Below are 8,998 nucleotides of genomic sequence, written 5' to 3'. Positions count from 1 at the left end.
GTAGCACAACAGATTCAAAAAAAAAAAAAAAAAAAGGTAAGGCACAATTCTCTGAGCCCCTGTAGATGGACCATGTTAAGACCAATCTTCGAATTAGGTGCTTATTTCTGAATATTCTGCATGATCGGTTAGGATGAGGCAGCTCATGGCTGATTTTATCAGTTCCAGGGATTCAGGTCCCCCTATGGAATTAAGAAATGTTTGTAAAAGCTCTGGGAGTGAATCTCTAAATAGATGTCAGGTGGAAGCAGCCCCAGATGTGTACTAGTACAAAGAGTTTTGATAGGCTGTGGAATAGCTGACTGATTCCAGTTTCTGTGCGCTGAGTATCTACTTCAACACTTCTGGCCAAGTCACAGGACAGGTGAGGGCTGCCCCATTGTTTGTGGCCTCATGTATTTTTTCAAAACTTCTGTAAGGGCAGCCAAATGCAGATAGCACCTGTTCCTCATTATTTGTGCTTGGCCATGTGGGCTGTGGCTGACGCTTTACATGCTGCTGTGTTTAGATTTTATAAAAATCTGAGGAATAATTAAAGACTGTCCAATCTCTATGTGACTAACAGCAGGTAACCCCATGCTGTTTGCTCCTATATATCAAAGCATTTTCCACTGTGATATTATATTCCTTATCACATTTGTTCTTTGAAGTCATTTTCATTAAGTTGAAAAGGGAATCTAGCCATGAGGCACTGATAATATGTTTGACAGGCCACATTTAAGTCAGGGGCCAGGCAGAAAGTAGAAGTATCCAGGGCAACTCCTTGGGCTGAAGTCATGGTAATTTAGTAGGGACTTTGGACTTGGGACCTCATTCTTAGAGCCAGGGACCCTTTTACAACACAGTGGCAAACCAGCGTGTTAGCAATTACTCATATCAGTCATTAAATAACCTCCCAAGCTGCAGGACTTTGCGTTGTATTTATTAACCCACATTGTTTGCTGTTTTCATTGTTTTAACACAGCTGTTCTCCTTCCATGAAATGACCTTAAGAAGCTTGTTTGGTTCTCTGGCATAATGAGCTGCTGTATTTTAGATTTCACAAACCTGGACCTGCATTATTCTTCCTAATTCAAATGGAGCTTAATTTTAACATGAAAAAAAGAAACCACCCTTGTATCTCTATCCTTGTATTATTCATGGGGAAGGGGGATCAACCAATCATTATTGCCCTTTAGGCTTCAAGTCTGGTTTTGGTTTTGGTTTTTAAGCAAGAATAAGTTATGTGCAGCAAACAAATCGTGTCTAGTTCAGGTCTGCTCAATTCTAATTCCTTTCTTTCATATATACATACATACATACATATGTGTCACACACATATGTATATGTTTTTTTCTAATGAGGAATCTGAGGGAAAATCCATCATTTCTATTTTTTTTTTCTATTCTAATTTCATTGAAATCATTTTCCTCCCCTTTTTCTGTGATGGGGGTAGGGGGGGTTGAATCTGTGGAGACAAATGTGATGGAGATGGTTTTATCCTGTAGTCCAGCTGTCTGTGGCTCTGCAGACTCCTGGCCAGCACGAGATATTCTTATACACCACCTACTTGTTCAGTGGGCTTCTGTCTGCTGCTTGTTTATTTAGGCAGCAGCACCACAGGAAGAAAGGAAGGTTTAAATGTGGAAATGACTATGTGTGCATCATAGGCTATGAACTTGGAAGTCATTTGTGAATTTCAGTCTCTAGTTTGCTTGAAAATATCCACTTTTTCTCTATCAGTCTCCCAATTACTAAATTATCTGTAGGAGGATCACCCAATTCCAACTCCATACCGTATTGCTTTCTTGCTATATATCCTTTTCCACAGCAAATTATTCATTTTATAAACAGAATCTTTCATTTAAAAATCATCTTTAATTATTGTTGTTATTCTTGATATTTGGGGTGATAGTTACACTGACACTTATTTTTATTACACTGACACTTATTTTTATTCAAAGCAATAAAATAAATGAACAAAACTTATTTTCTAGTAATGTGGTAGAAAACAGTATAGGTTCAGCTGTCTGATTAGCCAGGTGACTGTTCCAGTCATCTCTGAAGTTCATACTTTGCCTTTACGACAAATATGGTCAATGTCAAATGTGTGAGCATTAGGTTTTATTTATTTAGTGTTGTAAAATTACATAATAATGTAATTAATATCACCAGATAACCTCAAATTAATTGTAGTACTAGTGGTATTTAATGGCAGATACATAGGGCACAAGAAGAGGACAAAAGTGGGTTTCATGTATTTCTTGGGTTTGAAAACTTGGGGTCGTGAAATTTCTGTTGTTTGTTGGCCGAGTTTTTACTACCGTGGTTGGTATAGGTTCTGGATGCATGCTGTATGTCATGAAAAACAAAGGCCACTACCTTTTTATTTATGGTAAAAAAGATTATATAACAGAATTGAATCCTTATCAAAGCAGATGGTCCCATTGTAGGGTCATTATGTGATTCTGCTGGTGTGCTATTTCTGAAGTGTGAAATATTCATTCTGTTCAGATGGCTAGGAGAAAACTGCCTCCCCAAGGGAATGTCTTATGCAGCACTGTCCAACAGAAATATAATGTGAACCGCACACGAAACTTAAAATGTTCTAGAAGCCCCATTTAAAAAACAATAAACAGATGAAATTAATTTAACACTATATTTAACCCGACATATCCAAAATACTGTCATTTCAACATGGAATAAAAATATTATACATTTATTCCTTCTTTTAAACAAGTCTTTGAAATCCAGTGCGTGTTTCCACTGGATTTTGGTTCAGACTACCCATTTTCAAGTGCTCAGGAGCCACCTGTGGGCCATGCTTGCTGCAAGGGACAGCGTAGGTCTGCTGTTCTCAGAAAGTGAGTTCATTGATGGTTTTTTTTTTTTTTTTTTTTTTTTTTTTTTAAAGAGAGAGAATTTTAATATTTATTTTTTTGGTTTTTCGGTGGACACAACATCCTTGTCTGTATGTGGTGCTGAGGATCGAACCCGGGCCGCACGCATGCCAGGCGAGCGCGCTACTGCTTGAGCCACATCCCCAGCCCTTCATTGATGGTTTGATGGCAGCTTCAGATAGGAGAAAGAAAGGGAGCCTGTGACATGTCCATTCGTTTGCAGAAAACTAAATGTCACTTCTTGAAAAGGAAGATGTTGACAGGACTTTCTGGAAAATATAACAGTATTCCTGGTGTTTGTTTGCACAGGTAGAATGCTGTCCCATAGCAGAGTTGACTTTGTTTTCAAGGGGTGGGGGGAGGAGGAAAAAGAAGCCTCTGGTTTAATGTTAGTCATTTCCTCAAGAAATTAAAAATCCACATCAGAGAGGCTCAATGTACAGGACTTCTTTCTTTACTCACTCATCCAGGTCTGCTGTTGCCATGGGCACTTCAATGGGACAGGATAAGAGTTATAGGTGCAGTGCTTTCTTTAATTATCAGATTACTTTTCAACTACAGACTGTTTTTATTGTTATCAAGCTTTTTCTCATGAAAATAGAAAAAAAATTTGCTTAAACATTTGTAGAAGGTTTATGGTATTGTTTTGTTTTGCTTTTGTATGGTGGATTGAACCCAGGGGCGCTTGACCAATGAGCTACATCCCCAGCCCTTTTTTTTGTTTTTTATTTAGTGACAGGGTCTTGCTGTGTAGCTTAGGGCCTCACTAAGTTGCTGAGGCTGGCTTTGAACTTGTGATCCTCCTGCCTCAACCTCCCAAGCCGCTGGGATTATAGGAACGTGCTTATGCACCCCACGAAGGTTTTTGTTTTCATTGGTTCTCGAAAGCTTCAAAGCCCTCACTTATATGTGTACACCATAATTTACTGAAAACAATCAGGGTTTACTCATACCAGAACTTGTCACAGGTTTTATCTGACCCCATTGTCCTCCTTGGGGCTTCTCTGGAACACTGGCTATTTGATGCCATTCATCTTCAAAGTGTCATTCCGACTGAGGGGTGATAACAAGTCCCAACTCCCTGGCCAACTACTAGGGTTGTTGTCAACCAGAAACTGTGACTTTTGAGTTCATGACTATTGATGGGGGATGGAGGTTTTGCTGGATTATTACCCTCAAGAGATTATTAATAGAGGTCTCTGCTCAGAAGTAACTTGAAATGTATTTACAGAACCACTAATCTGTTTCCCTTATGATGTCGGGCTCTCCTAACATCTTGGTATGTTCTTTAAGCTTAATAAGTTAAATTTACATATGGTAGTAATGCATAATGATTCCTTAATAGAACTGCAGGAGCTTCTCTGAGCTGCTTTCTCAACCTTGACCTTTAGGGTCTGTCCTTGCCTGGCCTGCCTTTAGCAAGAATCCTAAGAATTGCTTTAGTGAGAATCCTCCCACCCTTGGTATCTGGTCACCCTAGGTACCTGATCAAAGTCCCAGCCATGGATTGCCCTCAGGAAGAATTCCTCTGCCCCCATGTGTCCTCTTAGTAATTTTTCATCCACAGATCCCTTCACTCTTCCAGTTGACAATAAATCCCCATTTATTCTTTTATTCAGTCAGTCCTATTGCCATAGAGCTGACCCTTATTGCAACAGTCCTGAATAGAATCTTCCTTACCATTTTAACAAATGTCAAAAGACCTTTTCTCTTTCACAAAATAACTCAGAAGTTGCGTAAAAAGCACACATAGTAAAATTTCTGGACGGTTTTATTGTAGAAAGATGCTCAGTAAGTTCTTTCACCCCATTCAAGAAACTAAAAAATACGACCGTAGCCAGGCCAATGTAAATTCTTTGGTTAGAAATGAAGCCCATACTTAGAAAACTCACTCTTTATCAACCCTTTTATATAGGCATTTTAATATACTTACAAAGAAAGGGTAAAAATTGGCATAAAAATCATAAAAATTCTTATTTATAAAATGCTGAGTTTGCCTAGTGTCAATCTTGTAGGATGTTTTGATCTAGTGGGAAAATGGCACATTTCTATGAATTGTCCTTAATGTGCCCCATGGTGTTCAGCATGTATCACCCACTGATGTTGCAGAGACTTTTAGATTAGGCTTAGTGAACGTTAATCCACTTGTAGGAAATCACCTGGAGCCAGGGAGCCTGCAGAGTGGCTCGCTCTAGAAATCCACCCTCTGAAGTGAAGGTGGTACAAACTACATTGTAACCTCACTGAACCACTTTTACCACAGAGAAACCCTTCTTGATTAAATGTTAGGAGCATTTATTTCATTGGAAAGTTCATGCCCTTGTTGATTTTCATGACCATGTGACAGCATTAAAGTCCCAGACAGACATGGCTGCATAGACTTGTGTATCAGCCAGTTTCTTGCCCAAATGTCTCGATGCATAGTTATCTTCCAAGTTATGCAAAAGAAAGAGGTGGAGAGAGCAGAATAATAATGTAGTGTTGGTATATATTCTTTTCCTGAAGATAATTATGGAAACCCCTCCGAGAGTTACTTTTCAAGTCTACATTAGTTCCTTCTGGGTGCAGGACACAGTGCCCATTCCTGACAGAGGAGGGGTTTGCTCACGCTGGCGGCCTGATCAGTAATGCCCTAATCAGAGCTGAGCCATTAGTGCCTCGTGGTGAGGCCACTTTCAATCACTGTGTTTAAACCTCCGTAAATTTCTGTGCAATTATTTTTAGAATAGTGTATTTCAAGATTCAAGGATACTAGCTCTTTCCAAAAGCAGGACTTAAATGTAAGCTGTAGGTTATGGCATTCGTTCAAGGTATCCTCTACCAAGTGTTCATTGTGCGCAGATTTCAAAATGTTCCAGACCAGAATGATACTGTTTCACTCAGGCTTTTTATGCCTTTGTAAAAAGAAAAAAAAAAAAAATCAAGGGCAATATTGCTACACTTCCATTAGGAAAGTGGCAACTTGAAACTGAGATCATGTGGAAGCCAGTATACATGGATGCATGACTCTCTTATTTTCCTCCTTCTGCTCCTTTAAAAAAAAAAAATTTAAAAAGATAAAATGGTGCCATAAGGAAGAAGTGGGGAGGGCGTGGGACTTACTGTCTGCTCTGCCAGTTTTGCTAGAGAGTGATAAAGACTTAAATATGGAGATGGTCAAACTCTGGACTTCCATGTCGAATAAAGCAGGAAAGAAACATGAGCTGCAGGTTTTGTCAGGATGTGGAAGGAATCACAACTGTCGCTGCAGACGAAGAACAAGATGTTCCTGGCAGTGGGTTTCTTTAAATCTCGCTCCTTTTGCAGCAGCTCTTGCGTTTTAGGTCTTCATGCTCCTGTTACAACAGACTCTGGTGGAGTGGCGCGTTGACACCTCTGTCCACGCGCAGCTTGTCTCTGCTGAGCGCCGATGATACCGGGTGCCTGGCGTGTCTGCGACATCGCCACCTCTGGAAGATGCTTTTCTTGACACAATAACCCTGGGGAAATAAGCAGCCTTTTGATTCTTCACACTTGTGAACCCAAACATATAACATGGTGGCAGGTGTCACACTTTGTAGAGCCAAGTCTGTCTTCTTGTCTGGCTCTGTGGAGGATAAATACAGGAGGAGGTTAGAGAATAAGAAGAAAGCTGGTTCGACCGTCTCCAGGAAGCCGCGTCTAACTGGGGGAGATCAATTTAACACGACCAATGCATTCTTACAGTAGTTCAGGAATACCTACATTCCTTCTTAAATTCACTTCAGCTTTTTGTTCTTTTGGTCCCTTTTTGCTCCTCTTCTTTTGATCCTTCCATTTCGCTGATTTCCACTCGTGTTTAACAGTTTCCATCACTTGAGCATCCCACGGAGAAACCCACGGCCATCAAGAGCACCCTGCATGGTCAGACAGCCTCTGACACACCTAGCACTAGGCTGCCAGAGTGCACCGCCGAAAACCAAACAGAGTCAGTCAGCTTGGATCCATCCTTTCTGCCCTGCAGTGTCCAAGCCTAGACTCACGCACGATACATCCTTTCCATCTGCCTGCTTGGCAAAAACAACAGAAAAAGGAGAGCTCATGTCTAAAGGAATCGAAGCATTTTATCCAGTGAACTATTTGAATTTAGAAAACAAATCACACTACAGAATCATCAAAGCACGTTTAGTATTCATTTTTTAATTTAAAAACTATATCCAGCAGAAACCTGTGGCAATCTGTGTATTAAATATCTAGAATCTAGTAAAAGCACACACTCCCAGCCTGTGGCCCTCTTTCCATCACATTCTGAGCGAGTATCTTTCTTTCCCCAGTGGGACAGTTTGTTTGCCGTCAACGTCACATTGGGTATGGGCCAAAGCAAGGCTTGCAGTGCTGACTGCCCTGCTGCTTGGTTGGGAGAATTTCTGACAAGCTTTTCCTGGAGACAGACCAGGCTGTGACAGACCCCGCTGCGGAATAGTCAGGTGTACTTGACATGAATGTTCCAAGAAACATGGCGGAAACACTTGGGCCCCTTAAAGTATTGACAGCTCAAATAGAAACCTTTTGTGATAGAGTACAGCCAGAGGCGCAGCTCAGCTCCGAGACTTTTAAGATGATGGCGATTCATCCTCACTTCTAAGTTTGACAGTTGCTGAGCTGAACCACTCTCCTCCTCTCATGCTGAGTTCTGTTCCTCTCATGCCTCAAGTCACTCTGGTGCTAAATCAAATTTGGGAGTGAAAGCACTGCGAGGACAAAAAAAAAAAAAAAGAATCATCAACACAGCTATTTGAGGTTTAGAAGGAACTCAGCTCAGACCCATGTAAGGCAGCTTCTGTCTCATTTCTTCAAACTTACAAGCCAAGCTCTCTTTTATTTTGGAAATGAGGAAACTGAGGCCAGGCAAGTGACTTGGCAAAGGAAACACTCAACCGTGGCAGATCCAGCAGTGAAATGTCCTCTCCTAAGGCACCAGCCTCCATCCTCCAGCCATTTAAGTCAACAAAGTAAAGGAAAATGTTTTTCAGTTTGAAAAAAAGAAATTCAGCATAGCCTGCTTTTCCTGAGAGTGAGAAGTGGAGATACTTCATACATAAGTCAAGAACCTTTTCACCAGTTTATCTTCAGAGCTTTTCAAACTGATACCAAAAGTACCGTCAGCCAGAAACCAGGGTTGGGCAGCCCCTGTAAATGAAGAAAAATACAGGGGCTGGAGCTCAGAATTGGCATTCCCAACAATGAATCTGTCTACCTTGGGCCCCGTGACTGGCTTGTTGGCCAGAGCCCCTAATCTTGGCCTTAAGAGTGATTGGACCCATCCAGGCAAGATTTGGGATCCTTTCTGATCAGGGTTTAGTGGTGAAGTCAGCTCTCCTGTCCACAGGTTCTGCATCTGCAGATTCAATCAACCTTCCAATCAAAAATATCCAGGGGAAAAAACGGTACCTGTGTTGAACATGTACAGACTTCTTTATCTCACCATTATTTTCTAACCAGTACAGTGTTTAGCTTTACAGAGCACTTAATTGTATGGGTGTTATTAGTTATTTAGAGATGATTTAAAGTATACAAGAAGATACACAGAGGTTACATGAAAATATGAAGCCATTTTATATAAGGAACGTGAGCTTATGGATTTCAGAGCCCAAGTAGGGGCCTTGAAGCTGATCCAAGGGATGGCTTGCATTTGGTCTGCATTTGCTGGGGCCTCTGTGCTCTTGGGCACTTGTGGTTGTTGTGTTCTCTGCCTTGTGGCCTCTGTGTCTGTGGATTCACTTGTCATTCCTTTTTCTGTTGGTGTAGAAAAGGCCTGACTATGGTATTTATCTGATAAAGATTACCCTTGGGTCGGAACTCATGAGTGTTTTGTCCTTCATAAAACTGACTCAGGCATGACAAGCAAAAAATTGGCATATTTGTCAGGAAATGTAGAAACCATGAGTTTGCCTGGAAATTTTTGCAGACCTTTATGTTTTTATAGTAATCAATGGGAGAAAGTACAGTTGAAACAGCTAAGATTGTAGATGACAAGCGTCACTCTCAATGGGCAGATTCAAGGCAGTGGCTGTGGGCACCTGCTCATTCACATGCATACATACAGCTGAACTTTGGCTCACTGATGGCCTGGTGGGATGAACTCCCCTCAAGACAGCATG

At 41.0% G+C, this 8,998-nt stretch overlaps 1 protein-coding gene across 1 annotated transcript in view; it reads left to right on the top strand.

The window, feature by feature from the left end:
- Ankh (ANKH inorganic pyrophosphate transport regulator) overlaps window positions 1–8,998 on the top strand; it is a 134,650-nt gene that overhangs the window by 37,398 nt on the left and 88,254 nt on the right. The gene's annotated exons all lie outside the window — the stretch shown is intronic.

The sequence above is a fragment of the Marmota marmota genome, unplaced genomic scaffold (genome assembly GCF_001458135.2).
Source record: "Marmota marmota marmota unplaced genomic scaffold, marMar, whole genome shotgun sequence".
NCBI lineage: Eukaryota > Metazoa > Chordata > Mammalia > Rodentia > Sciuridae > Marmota > Marmota marmota.
The sequence above is the reverse complement of the archived record's forward strand: the minus strand, read 5'-3'. Positions and strand labels throughout refer to the sequence as shown.